We start from the raw sequence: 15,105 nt of genomic DNA, 5'->3' as shown, positions 1-15,105 counted from the left end.
CAAAGCGTCCGGAGAGGAATCCCTTCTTCGCTGGGCTACGTACATTAAAACTGGTGATTGGCAATGAGATACGATTGGGTATGCGCTGAGCTGTATACATTAAACTCATGCGTCAAAGGATAACTACGTACACCCTATTATTTAGAAACTATTCCTTCGCACCCACCAACGACCTTGCACGACAACAAATCACAGTAAACCATGCAACATACCGCGTCCTCCAAGCCCGACAGTTCGGTCCACCAACAAATCGGTTTGGTTCGGTTCTGTTCAGTTATAACCCAAGTCACCTAATACTTTTGGGGGAGGAAGAAATTGAGAGTCAAAAGCTTGGGCAAGTAAAGTAAATACGAGCTGATGACCAAATCAACCGTAAGATGCATACCGCACAATGGTTCTGGCCGGAGGAATTAATGCTAAGAGGAAATGACAGACGCGTCGTCGTCCTCGGAGCTCCTGTCCCGCGAAAGAGCAGCGGTGCTCGTGAGCAGACCAACGCAAAAGAGCGATGAGCACACCAGAGCCATGGGTGCCGCTGGCCGCCAACGCTCAGTTTGCGTGAGTTGAGAAAAAAGGAGGCCGCGGTGCCAGCTGTGCAATTGAGCGAGAATTGTTGTTCGAGTTCCAAAGGTAGACTAACTCCGATCAGTCCATCTCTCTTATCACATGTGAGTATCCACAAAAGCTGTGTGGGCAAAACACCGCCCCTTATGGAAGAGCCAAACCTTCAGCAATGAATGGGTCTAAGACTCCTCAAGCCCCGAGGAACGCCGGATGAGACCGGGCTACACCTCCCGCTCGTACTTTCATGCAAACAAACTTTTCTGTATGAGTTGGACGTACGAGCCAAATTTTGAGATGGTGCGTCCAATGAACATTTTTTTAATCAATTGGACGTACGAGCCAAGTTTTTTTTTGTTTTGAGGGGAGGGGACGTATGAGCCAAGCTTTGAGATGGTGCGTCCAATGAACCTTTTTTCCTTTTCACAAAAAAACTCATGGATCGTCGATCGCGTTTTGACTTGGATCCAAAACAAATCCTATGTGAGTTGTTTTGCAACTCTTTTCCTTTCTTTTTTATGGTGATCGAGACTTGAATTTGTTTTTTTTAACCCAAGCAGGATACCGTGGCCTCACCATTGTCCCACCGACGTCTTCGTCCAGCCAAATCTAATTCGGATTGCTCTAATGGGTCAAAAAACAAGGGATCGGCATGTTGTATGTATCCTTCGCCCTTATTTTAAGTTCAGGGAGCAGGGATAACATTTCATGCACCCATTTAATCGCCTGCACCGGATCATACCCATCACGATCACCGATTGCGACAAGACCAAAGAGTAAACTGTATAATTAATAAATGGGGATGATCTTGCATCTATCACCATCTGAAAACATCTTATCCAGCAAGATATCGATGGATCTAGCCTCGGTAAATGAAGATCAAACCGATCCTTAACATCAGTCCAGAACTTGTTTGCGTGAATGCAGCGGATGAGCGCCATTAGTCTTTGTGCGTGTGTGCATGTGTAGACGTATTAATTATTAAATTAATTCTCCTTGGTACATACTGGTCAATCAATAAGGGCCGTTGGATCGGCCCAAGGGAGGCGGGATCGGAGAGCAATCCGTGGGATGGGGTGATTGACCAATCGCAAGCAAGCAGCAAAACTATCAATTCTTTTCTTTTCATTCACTCACAAGGAAAGGAAAGAAAAGAAAAGAAAAGAAAAGAAAAGAAAAGAGTCCCCAAACGACGCAGCGCCTCGATTCATTCATTCATTCATTCATTCTGTTCCCTTCCCCACATCGCCGCCTCGTCTCCCACATCGCCGCCGGCCATGGCCTCCGCCCTCTCCCTCTTCCTCTCCCTCATCGCCGCCGGCCATGGCCTCCGCCCTCTCCCTCTTCCTCTCCCTCATCGCCGCCGCCCCCACCCTCTCCTCCTCCTCCCCTCCCCTCTCATCACAAGAGAAGAGAAGAGAAGAGAAGAGAAGAGGTCAGGCGGCAGCGGCGGCGGCCCAGATCCGCCACGGTAGCCCAGGGCCTCGACGGCCAGCGCGCGCCGGGACATGGCCTCTGACAACGCGGCCGTCAATCCAAGGTACTCGACGGGGATGCAGCTTCCTTGTGCTCTGCTCGTCCGGGCGGTTCCGCGCCCGACCGCCATGGAGCTTCCTCTTCCTCCACCTGCTCCGCGATTTGCACCACGCAGCTACTCTCTCGCCCGCCCACCTTCCCTCATTTGGTTTCCTTCCTTCCTTCCTTCCTTCCTTCCTCCGTGTCTGCTCGGCTAGGCTTCGTTCGCTGCTGGTGCTGCCTGCGCCTCTGGTCTGGTGGATTAATTAAATCTCATGCCTTGTGCCTTGTTGGTTGGTGGAGATCGGTTCCTTCCTCATTTTGATTTTGATTTTGATTTGTTGGACACACTAGAAACTGGATCAACAAGATTGGCCGTGTGTAATGCGGATTGGGGGGGATGTACACTAGTACGAGTAGGTTTCATATTTTCAAATGCAATGAGTAGAGATTCATCAAATCCCTCCTCCTCACTTGCTATGTCCAATTTGCTTGCTGCACTATATTGGACGTGTGAAAACTGAAACTTTGATCTAATATGATTTTCGCTGTGCATTTCCCCTAAATCTGTCTAGACCAGCAAATCGATCGATCCAAGTGAGAAATTAACAAAGTATCGGTTGAACTACACCGAGCTCCACCAGCCCTGCTTGTTTATTCTACCCAACCACTTGCTGTTTATTCTACATTGCGGCTCTAGTTCATCAATTGCATGCCTACAGCTAGTCAGTTATATCATACAATTTTATATTGCCGCGCCAGCGCTTTTCATACATTTCTTTATGGCTTATTGTTGTAAGCACCAGAATCAAATAAAACATATTTATTGCGGTGATGGCTGCAAGATAGTATTTGCCATGTATTTGCCCCTCTGCTAGTTTTTAATTTATTGCAAGATAGCGATTTTGTTCTGTTAGCATTTCTCCGAGGATTAATAAAACAAGGATGTGCTATGCCTTTCATGATGGAATCCTAAGATTTTAGCGGTCTAACTCGCTCTAGTGAAATTATTTCCATTTTCTAACTATTGCCCACTGCCATTGCATATATGTCTATCTTATTATCAGTGTAAGAAGATCATTTTGTACTTACTTAGCTTAAACTATAATTATGAAAAAGTTCCCTTTTTTAGACAAGAATGTTCGCCGAATATTGACTAGCTGCATGGCAGGTGGACCGTGGCTGCTCCGAACGGTTGACTTTACCACTTGAGCTTACTTGGAGTTCACCTTTTGCAAAGTGGCATCCTCAAGAAGCCGCGTGATATTCGGCATCGGCTACAACTGCGATGAGTAAGTCCTCTGTCCCCTCTCTACCCTGCTGGCTGTCGACACGAAGGTGTTGCTTCTGGTGATTTGCTTTTAGTGGTGATGCTATTTAAGCCCTGGTTGTGGTTTTCGCGTCCTGTTTATGCCCATGCTATGGTTAATCATAGGGTTCCTGATTAGCACTGCCGTTGAATTTATTTGATTTCTCACAGCCTATAATCATGGTTTCAGTTTACCACTATAAACTGGTTGTGCTTCTTATGAAGGTTCACTTGGCCTAGGTTTGGTTATAGGGTCCTGGTTATGTCTGCCTTAAGTTCATATATGTGGTCTGGTGGTTATGCATTATTTGCTTGCTGTTAATATTTTTGATAGGGGTTTTCTTAGTTTTGGAGTTAAAACATGCTACTATCTACTCCATGATACTTGAGGCATCATTCTTTTTGATTGACGTTGTTATTTCATTCATATGGTCTTGAGCGTTGGTAATGCTGTCTTTTATAGCAGGTTATTTGTTTCCCAGACAACGTGAGCAAAAACGTACCAAAAATAGAGATGAAACTATATGGTGTTCATTATTAGGGGAAAGTTTCATTGCATTTAGTACAACACTGATGTTGGTTTCTGAGTCAGGAAGCTAGCTAGTTATTTTGTCTAGTATCTCCTGGTCTGATTTGTTTAGGCTCACAATGAGCTCCAGCAGCCCTGTTCGTAGTCAGTCGCGTGTGCCACCTTCAACCCAAGATCCAACCCCTCCAGCTTTAACCCATCATCCGCTGCCACTACTGCTAAAGGCTGGATGTCTAGTGCATGTTTAGTTGAGGTAGAAATATTCTACCCTACCACTTGTTGTTTATTGTACATGGCGGCTGTAATTCATCAACGGATCCCTGCAGAAAGTCAGTTATATCAAACAAATTTTATATTGCCGTGCCAGTGATTTTCATATTTTTTTGATGGCTTATTGTTGTAAGCACCAGAATCTAAGACATATGTAATGCGGTGATGGCTGCATGACCGATTGTTTCTCGGTTCTTCACCATGTTTTTGCCCCTTTGCCATATTTTTTTATTGTAAGAGAGCTTCTTGTCCTGTTCGCATTCTCTTAGGATTAATAAAACAATGATGTACTATGTTATTCATGATGGGATACTGAGATTTTAGCGACCTAACTCACTGTAGTAGAATTATTTCAATTTTCCAACCATTGCCCAGCACATGTCTTATTATCAACATAAGAAATCATTTTGTATTTACTGAGTTTAAACTGTCATTATTAAAAAGTTCCCTTTTTTTAGATAAGACTGTTCACCGAATATTGACTAACTGCATGGCAGGTGGACCGTGATCGCTCCGAACGTTGAATTCACCACTTGGAACTTACTTGGAGTTCACCTTTTGCAAAGTGGGATCCTCAAGAAGGCGTGTGATCTTGGCACTAGCTAATACTCTGATGGGTAAGTCCTCTGTCCCCTCTCTATCGTGCTGGCCATCAAGCCGAAGGTGTTGCTTGTGGTTATTTGGTTTTAGTGGTGATTCTGTTCAAGCCCTGCAGCTAAGTTATATCGTACAATTTATATTGTTGCGCTAGTGTTTTTCATATATTTGTTGATGGCTTATTGTTGTAAGCACCTGAATCTAATAAGACATATGTAATGTGGTGATCGCTGCATGACCATTTGTTACTTGGTTCTTCACCATGTATTTGCCCCTCTGCCATTTTTTTAAATGATAGCTCATGTCCTGTTTGCATTCGCCGAGGCGAGGATTAATAAAACAATGATGTACTATGCCTCTCATGATGGTATCCTGAGATTTTAGCGGTCACTGCCACTGCATCTGTCTGCCTTATTATCAGTATAATAAATTGTTTTGTATTTACTGAGTTGAAACTGTAATTATGGAAAAGTTCCTTTTTTTAAGGTGAGATTATTCAGCGAATATTGACTAGCTCCATGGCAGGTGGACCATGGTGGCTCCAAACGGTTGAATTCGCTAATTGAACTTAATTGGAGTTTACCTCAAGAAGGTGTGTGATATTTGGAATCGGCTACAACTGCGAATAGTAAGTCCCCTGTCCCCTCTCTACCGTGCTGGCCATCGAGCCAAAGGCGTTTCTTTTGGTGATTTGCCTCTTGGTGGTGAAGCTGTTCAAGCCCTGGTTGTGGTTTTGGCATCCTGTATATGCCATGCCTTGGTTGATTACGGGCTTCCTGGTTAGCAGTGACGTTAATTTCATTTGATTTCTCGCTGCCTATAATCATGGTTTCAGTTTATCACTATAAACTGGTTGCGGTTGCTATGATGTTTACATGGCCTAGGTTTGGTTATAGGGTTCCTGGTTATGTCTAACATAAGTTCATGTCTGTGGTCTGGTGGTTATGCATGATTTGCTCGCTGTTAATATTTTGATAGGGGTATTCTTTGTTTTGGAGTTAAATCATGCCACTGTCTACTCCATGGCACTTGAGGCATCATTCTTTTTGCTTGATGTTGTGATTATATTCATATGGTCCTGAGCGTTGGTAACACAGTCGTTGATAGCCGGTTATTTGTTTCCCAGACAACCTGAGGAAAACCGTATCAAAAACAGAGATGAAAATATATGGTGTTCATTTTTAGGGGGAATTTCATTGCATTTGTGCAAAGCTGATGTTAGTTTCTGAGTCAGGAAGCTAGATAGTTATTATGTCTAGTATATCCTGGTCTAATTTGTTTAGGCTCACAATGAGCTCCACCATCATTGCTCATAGTCAGTCGTGTGTGCCACCTTAAAGCCAAGACCACTTGTCCAGCTTTAACCCATCTTCCGCTGCCACTACTGCTAGGCGCTAGCTGAAGGCTGGATGTCTAGTGTATGTTTAGTTGAGGTAGAAATATCGTACAATTTTATATTGACGCGCCAGTGCTTTTCATATATTTGTTGATGGCTTATTGTTGTATAAGCACCAGAATCTAATAAGACATGTAATGCGGTGATGGCTGCATGACGATTTTTTACTTGGTTCTTTGCCATGTATTTGCCCCTCTGCCATTTTTTTATGGCAAGATAGCTCTTGTCCTGTTAGCATTCCCCAAGGATTAATAAAACAATGATGCACTATGCCTTTCATGATGGAATCCTGAGATTTTAGTGGTCTAATTCGCTCTAGTAGAATTTTCTAACCATTTCCCACTGCCACTCCATATATCTGCTTTATTATCGGTAGAAGAAACCGTTTTGTATTTACTGAGCTTAAACTGTAATTATGAAAAAGTTCCCTTTTTTTATAAGAATGTTCGCCGAATATTGACTAGCTACATGGCAGGTGGACCGAGCCTCCAAATGGTTGAATTTACCAGTTGAACGTACTTGGAATTCACGTTTTGCAAAGTGGCATCCTCAAGAAGGCATGTGATATTCGGCATCAGCTACAACTGCGATGAGTAAATCCTCTGTCCCCTCTCTATCGTGCTGGCCATCGGACGAAGGTGTTGCTTCTGGTGATTTGCATTTAGTGGTGATGCTGTTCATGTCCGTGGTCTAGTGGTTATGCATGATTTGCTCACTGTTAATATTTTGATAGGGGTTTTCTTAGTTTTGGAGTTAAATCATGCTACTGTCATTGATAGCAGGTTATTGAGGCATAATTCTTTTTGCTTGATGTTGTGATTTTATTCATATGTCTTGACTCTTGAGCGTTTGTAACACTGTCGTTGGTAGCAGATTATTTGTTTCCCGGACAACCAGAGCTAAAATTTACCAAAAACAGAGTTGAAAGTATATGGTGTTCATTATTAGGGGGGAGTGTCATTGCAGTTAGTACATCGCTTATGTTGGTTCCTAAGTCTGGAAGCTAGCTAGTTATTATGTCTGTTATCTCTTGGTCTGGTTTGTTTAGGCTCACAATGAGCTCCACCAGCCCTGCTCGTAGTCAGTCGCCTGTGCCACCTTCAACCCAAGATCCACCCGTCCAGCTTTAACCCATCATCCGCTGCCACTACTGCTAGGTGCTAGCTGAAGGCTGGCTGGATGTCTAGTGTATGTTTAGTTGAGGTAGAAATATTCTACCCTACCACTTGTTATTTATTGTACATGACGATTGTAGTTCATCAATGGATGCCTGCAGCTAGTAAGTTAAATCATACAATTTTATATGTTTGTTCCAGTGATTTTCATATTTTTTTGATGGCTTATTGTTGTAAGCACCAGAATCTAATAGGACATATGTAATGCGGTGATGGCTTCATGACCGTTTGTTACTCAGTTCTTTGCCATGTATTTGCCCCTCTGCCATTTTTTTTGTTGTAAGAGAGCACTTGTCCTGTGTTCGCATTCGCCTAGGATTAATAAAACAATAATGTACTATGTTATTCATGATGGGATCCTAAGATTTTAGCGGCCTAACTCGATGTAGTAGAATTATTTCAACTTCCCAACCATTGCCCAGCACATGTCTGTCTTATTATCAGTGTAAGAAATCATTTTGTATTTACTGAGTTTAAACTGTCATTATGAAAAAGTTCCCTTTCTTAGATAATATTGTTCACCGAATATTCACTAACTGCATGGCAGGTGGACCGCGGTGTCTCCAAACGGTTGAGTTCACCACTTGAACTTACTTGGAGTTCACCTTTTGCAAACTGGTATATCCTCAAAAAGGCGTGTGATTTTGGCACTGGCTACTATTCTGATGGGTAAGTCCTCTGTCCCCTCTCTATCATGCTGTCGATCCAGCCGAAGGTGTTACTTGTGGTCATTTGGTTTTAGAGGTGATTCTGTGCAAACCCAGGTTGTGGTTTTTGCATGACGTACTCATGTTAAAACCAAAGTACAAAACTGCTACTATAGAACTATGGTTTATGGTGGATTTTATCATGAATGCAACCTCAAAACTGGAAAACTCCTACCACTTGCTGTTTATTGTATATGGTGGTTGTAGTTCATTAATTGGATGCCTACAGCTGTCTGTTATATTGCACAATTTTATATTGATGTGCCAGTGCTTTTCATATATTTGTTGATGTCTTATTGTTGTAAGCACCAGAATCTCAGAAGAAAATTGTAATGCGGTGATCGCTGCACGACCATTTGTTACTTGGTTCTTCGCCATGTATTTGCCCCTCTGCCATTTTTTTATTGTAAGATAGCTCATGTCCTGTTTGCATTCGCCGAGGCAAGGATTAAAAAAGCAATGATGTACTATGCCTTTCATGATGGAATCCTGAGATTTTAGCATAGATTAAAATAGCCCGTGAAATAGCCGCGATAGCTGCGCTATATCTGCCCGGGAGCCTCGCCGCTACGTTGTGGCTGCTGCCGCGAAATCCTCCACATATCCCTCTAAATGGCTCAAAAATCAGCAAAACCCTCCAGAATCATCTCTCCCACCAGAATTGTTTTTGCTATTTGCCTTATTATCAGTATAAGAACGTGTTTTGATTGAGTTTAAACTGTAATTATAAAAGGTGAGATTGTTCAGCAAAATATTGACTAGCTCCATGGCAGGTGGACCATGGTGGCTCCAAAAAGTTGAATTCACCACTTGAACTTACTTGGAGTCTACCTTTTGCAAAGTGGCATCCTCAAGAAGGCGTGTGATATACGGAATCGGCTACAACTGCGATGAGTAATTCCCCTGTCCCCTCTCTACTGTGCTGGCCATCGAGTCGAAGGTGTTTCTTGTGGTGATTTGCTTCTTAGTGGTGAAGCTGTTCAAGCCCTGGTTGTGGTTTTGGCATACTGTATATGCCATGCCTTGGTTGATTATAGGCTTCCTGGTTAGCAGTGCCATTGATTTTATTTGATTTCTCGCTGCCAATAATCATGGTTTCAGTTCATCACTATAAACTGGTTGCGGTTGTTATGAAGTTTACATGGCTTAGGTTTGGTTATAGGGTTCCTGGTTATGTACGGTTGTTATGTCGTTGGTCCAGTCATTATGCATGATTTGCTTGCTGTTAATATTCTCGATAGGGCCTTTTCTTAGTTTTGGAGTTAAATCATGCTACTGTCTACTCCATGGCACTGAGGCATAATTCTTTTTGCTCGACGTTGTGATTTTATTCATATGGGCTTGAGCGTTGGTAACACTGTCGTTGATAGCAGGTTATTTGTTTCCCGGACAACCTGAGCAAAATGTATCAAAAATAGCGATGAAATTGTATGGTGTTAATTTTTAGGGGGAAGTTCCATTGCAGCTACAACATCGTTGATGTTGGTTTGTGAGTCAGGAAGCTAGCTAGTTACTATGTCTAGTATCTCCTCATCTGATATGTTTAGGCTCACAATGAGCTCCACCAGCCCTGCTCATAGTCAGTCGCGTGTGCCAAACCCAAGATCCACTTGTCCAGCTTCAACACATCTTCCGTTGCCACTGCTGCTAGGTGCTAGCTGAAGGCGGGATGTCTAGTGTATGTTTAGTAGAGGTAGTTTACCAATTGGACGCAAGCACCTAGTTATAGCATACTCCCTCCATCCGAAAAAGCTTGTCCCTCAAATGGATGTATCTAGCACCAAGTTAGTGCTAGATACATCCATTTGAGGGACAAGCTTGGGACAAGTTTTTTCGGATGGAGTGAGTACAATTTTATATTGATGCGCCGGTGCTTTTCATTAATTCGTTGATAGCTATAGTCCTGTTAGCATTCGCAGAGGCTTAATAAAACAATGATGTACTATGCCTTTCATAGATTGAATCTTGAGATTTTAGTGGTCTAACTCAGTGTTGTAGAATTATTCCCATTTTCTAACCATTGCCACTGTCACTGCATATATCTGCCTTATTATTAGTATAGGGAACCATTTTGTATTTATTGAGTTTAAACTGTGATTATGAAAGGTTTGGTTATAGGGTTCCTGGTTATTTCTAACTTAAGACCATGTCCTTGGTCTAGTGGTTATGCATGATTTGCTTAAAAGGGCAGCCCGCTGCACGTAGCTCCCTCTTGCGCAGGGTCCGGGACAGAGTCCGACCACTTTGGGTCTATTGTACGCATTCTTTCCCTGCATTTCTGCAAGAGGCTGTTTCCAGGACTCGAACCTGTGACCTCATGGTCACAAGGCAACAACTTTACCGCTGCGCCAAGGCTCCCCTTCATTTATGCATGATTTGCTTGCTTAGTTTTGGAGTTAAATCATGCTACTGTGTACTCCAAGGCACTCGAGGCATATTCTCTAACCAAGAGGCATGTGTTGTGTAGGTGTTGTGCAATTTATACTTAGGTGGCACTTGGTTGGAGGGCGAGGTTGGTTTGCTCTAGGATATTCCCAACCACGTGGTTAGGGATAGCCTATTTTTGTTGTTTGGTTTGGTTGGATAACTATGTTGTTGTTTGGTTAGAAGGATTAGATTAGAAGTGGTTAGGGATAACTGTTTGTGTGTGTTTGTTTGACAGTATGAGGAGTAGATGGTTGCTGTGGTGAATCTTTTTGCTTGACGTGGTGTTTTTATTCATATGATCTTGAGCGTTGGTAATGTTGTCATGGATAGCAGGTTATTTGTTTTGCGGACAACCTGAGCAAAAACGTACCAAAAACAGAGATAAAATTATATGGTATTCGTTTTTAGGGGAAATTTCATTATTACTAGCAGGGCTATTGCCATCGCGACTTTACCCATGTTAAAACCAAAGTATGAAACTGCTGGCATAACAACTCTAGTTTATGGTGGATTTCATCATGAAAGCGACCTCATAATTGGAAAGTGCAGACATGAAATCTGTGTCAATTAGAGCTACCAAAAAGGGCAGTCAAATGACCTCCTTTTGATTTCGGACAGATATTTACATATTTCAACATTAGTGCAGGAAACTAAAAAAACAGAGCCAGTTACAAACTTATGAGCATGGATTTCGAGTCGCTCGACTAGTCGCGACTAGTCGACGACTAGTCTATTAGTCGCAAAAATATGTTCGACTCGGGTTAGTGTCGACTCGCGACTCTGAGTCGCGACTAGTCACAACGCAGGCTCGACTTCTTCCGAGTTGCTGCCCCAGAGCGACTCGCATGAGTCGCGACTCGAAAACCATGCTTATGAGAGGAGTTTTGGGAGCCGGCAAGCCCTGTACGGTCATGCCAATCGTGGGGATGCACCGTGTCATGACGGAGACGTAAGGCAGCAGCGGGATACGCACGCAGGTGCATGACAGAGCCACAGAGCCACTTTGTGGTGTGCACTGTGGATTCTTCTTCCTCTCCGACTCCTCCTGACTTGCCCATCCGGTGGCCCTCATTCTTCTTCCAGGACCGCATAGCTGGTAATTAAATGGTTCCCTCTTCTGCTCTCTCTCTTTCATGTTGTCTGCATGTCCATGGCCATCAGTCGTGGTTAACTTTGTTTTGTGTTGGCCATCGTGCCATGGTGACTTCCAAGGGTTTTATGATCTGTGATGCAACATTTTTGCTTCTCGATTTCGAGGTTTTAGTGGATTTTTTACCTCAAGACACATAGCAGTTCATTGTGGTGCACCTGCAAAGACTTAATAGCAGCCCACATTCATTTCGTTGGAATATTGTTGCTGTGATCATCTGTCTTGTTGTCACAGTATTTGTTCTTTGCTAGATTCCTTGTCTAGTATGTTCTGCTGCCTATGCGTGATCATATAGAGGATTCCTTTTTGCCTCCACGAAACATACGATCCTTTATTTTTTTCTGTTAGGAGATATACAAATGGGATGACTTCATGGTTGTGAAATGCTTAGAATCCAGAAAATGGTTGCCAATGAGATAATTTTGTCCCGAAACATTTTGTTGCATACATTATTTATAACTGGATATACTCTTCTTCAATCTCAACCGAACAGAAGTGGTAGGGTCTCTTTTGTTTGTCGGTGATGTTTAGTCAGAAAAATGGTCAATGACTTGGGTTGCAAATATCGGTTGAAAGTAGAGCAGAAAACATATAAGTTCCGTAAGCATATTTCATTTTTCCAACTTGGATTTTGTTTATTGCAAGATAAAAACAGTCCCGTCTACTGATCATTGAGTTGCTTTGCATGTTTAAACATGTAACCAAGCCAACACGAAGCCTCCTATGGTACAAATGAATTTGATATACACGTCAAATGCACTTTAGTTTTGCAACAATGGCATACATATACACTCATGACTTGTTTATAGGCAAAATAAGTTTCTTTCTAGGCAGTCATCTATGGTATTCTATTCTATTTTATTTTTTCTGTTCAGAGTAGATAGTTTGCACCAACTCTTTGCTGTCGGCTGGACTGTGTCATATTGCCTAACTCATTGTTCCTAGTAGGGCGTCTCTGACTCATTTCAAAGCTCAGGGTATGCATGATGCCCCTGTTCTGTTTAAGATCAATGTGTTGATATTATTAGTTGTAAATCTGTATATGTGCATGTGCATAGTACATGTGCCATTGTTCTAGCTCAGTCAGAGTTTCCTGATAAAATTTTGTCTATAGCCTTGTTTTGTTTAACCCTTTCCCCTTCTTTCAGGTTATGTAAGCAACAGATTTTTCTATAGCCGATCCTTCGAGGTTATGTAACCTCTAAAACCTCGACTTCCGCAACAGCGGCTGCCTCTTCCTCAGTAAGGCGAGTCCATGGTCTCTCTCTCTCGGTCCGGCTATTGGTTGCTGACTCTGGTGGTGGTCTTCCAGCCACCACAATCTTATTACTGTGGTTATTTGTCTTGTTGAATATGTCACAATACTTGTGCTTCGCAAGATTTCATTGCTACCATGTTGTGCTGTCCATGATTATATAGAGGATTCCTTTCTGCCTCCACGAGAGATATGATTTTTTCTGTTAATGGCAATGCTATTCGTCCATAGCACTTGACAACACGTTGGTTGAGAATTGCTGTACATGTTAGGATTCATGCTAGACTATTCTCGTGGATGACAATCTCCTAGATTATTTAGATATATGGCTTTAGTGTGGTTTATAGTCATGCTCCTGATGTTGCCGAGGACATCATTGGGTCGTACCTCAACCTCGAGGCGATGATGACGCCGACTCACCGCACCAGGTGGCTCTCTACTCAAGTAGCGGAACTACAATACGAAAGATGGGCAGGCCAGTACAAAGGAAATCCACTATTGTTTTCTTTCACAGCATAGTCTACTCACAATCCTCCGCCGTATACTCTATGGGCTGGGCGGCCATGGCCTATTTTTGTAACAGGTAGCTCCGCCAGTGCTCTGCTCTGCCCTCCCACGAAGATGTTTTTTTCAAGTTATTGCTGCTCTGCGACTAGCATAGTTTCTAGACACTCGCACCGTGCTCCTGTTCACTGTGGACTAGTTTCTAGCTTTAGCCTAGTTGCTACTGTTAATCGACATAGTCTCCAATGTTCCTCGTTGGTTTAAACTTTTCGGTTAACAATTCACTCGCTCGCTCAGTGCACTCGAAACCTCGTCCATTCCCTCAATTACTAACTTGTAAATACAATGTGCAGTTCTGAAGAGAGCAACCTGCACATCTCTTTCTTTTTGTTAATAATTCACTCACTCAGTCAGTGCACTCGGAACCTCCTATGTTATGTACTGATGGTCCTTCATTCTCTCAATTATTAACTTGTAAATACATGAAGGTGTTATACTGAACCACCATTTTATATCTTGCCTTTTTGCTGCTTATTGTTAAGGTGTGTGTAGATGAGCTGTTGTAGCATAGATACTACATTGTTCTCCTCCTCTACATTCCCTTATTGCAGCCAATTGCTGACCCTCTGTTTGTTTGAAAAAAACTGTAGCAGGGATCGATGAGCAACTTTGCCTAGCACTAGGCCAACCTGTGTGGGACCTATCATATCCAAGATGATGGATGGGACCGGTGGTTTTTGTGATTTTGCTCGCCAAGCCGCAACCATGGAAGTAGTGATGTCTGGCCTCGGCTACAACTGCGTAGGTTAGCTTTTTGCACATGGTTCAAGTATTTAGAGAGAGCTATCTTTTATGCGAAATCCACCATTTCTATGTGCTGTCCTATTTGTTGCTTGAACCGTTAAGTCTTGTGTAGAGATGCTTTAGGATACTTTCTCTGTATGCAGCCACTTGACCCTGTTTTCTTGGCAATAAAACTGTTTACTGCAGTGATCGAAGATCAACCCAGCCAAGTTGTCCAAATAAGCATGGATGGTGTCCTGCAGAGTATCCGTCCATCCATCTCTAAGAGGAATAAGCAGAATAATCAAAGAAGATGGCGATCTATATGAGCTGATGGGTTCATCGGAGGATGAGAAGAAGGGCCTCTTCTCTTCACCAACACAAAGATCACTCAAGCACAGGTACCCCCAATTCATCCCCAGCAAATCTTAATCGGTCTTATGGTTACCCTGGGACTAGGAGGTGCATACAAATATCATTCGAAATTAGGATGAACATCCATCTGTAGTGATGGATTGAACGATGCATGGCCGCGGGATTCAATGGACTTCCTTTAGATTTGTGTGTTCTGGTTTGACCATGGTTGTGACTACAAACATGCTAGTTCTGCTTCTGAAAATTCATGACTGAAAAAACTGTTGTGTAAAATCTGAGCCTTTGCATTTTGGGAAAAGGAGTTGAACATATTTGAGACTCTATACCTTCATCTCTTCCATATGTTTTGATCTGGTTCTGGTTTCTTTGTGCTTCTTGACTTGTTGCACTTTCGAGATCCCTCGTGTTTATGTTTTCGACCAGAGAATGTAGTATCACCCTGCTTCTTTGACCTCCTGAATATAACCATGATTCTTTGCGCCACAACTGCAGTCACGGAGACCTCCCCGTCGTTGTATTTGGTGGATTCAGTTCATGCAAGCAAGCACACCG

At 42.8% G+C, this 15,105-nt stretch overlaps 1 pseudogene; it reads left to right on the top strand.

Moving 5' to 3' along the window:
* Window positions 1-14,755: 14,755 nt before the first annotated feature.
* LOC123073046 (uncharacterized) lies at window positions 14,756-14,838 on the top strand (annotated as a pseudogene).
* Window positions 14,839-15,105: the final 267 nt, after the last annotated feature.

This window comes from Triticum aestivum, chromosome 3B (assembly GCF_018294505.1).
Source record: "Triticum aestivum cultivar Chinese Spring chromosome 3B, IWGSC CS RefSeq v2.1, whole genome shotgun sequence".
Classification (NCBI taxonomy): domain Eukaryota; kingdom Viridiplantae; phylum Streptophyta; class Magnoliopsida; order Poales; family Poaceae; genus Triticum; species Triticum aestivum.
The sequence above is the reverse complement of the archived record's forward strand: the minus strand, read 5'-3'. Positions and strand labels throughout refer to the sequence as shown.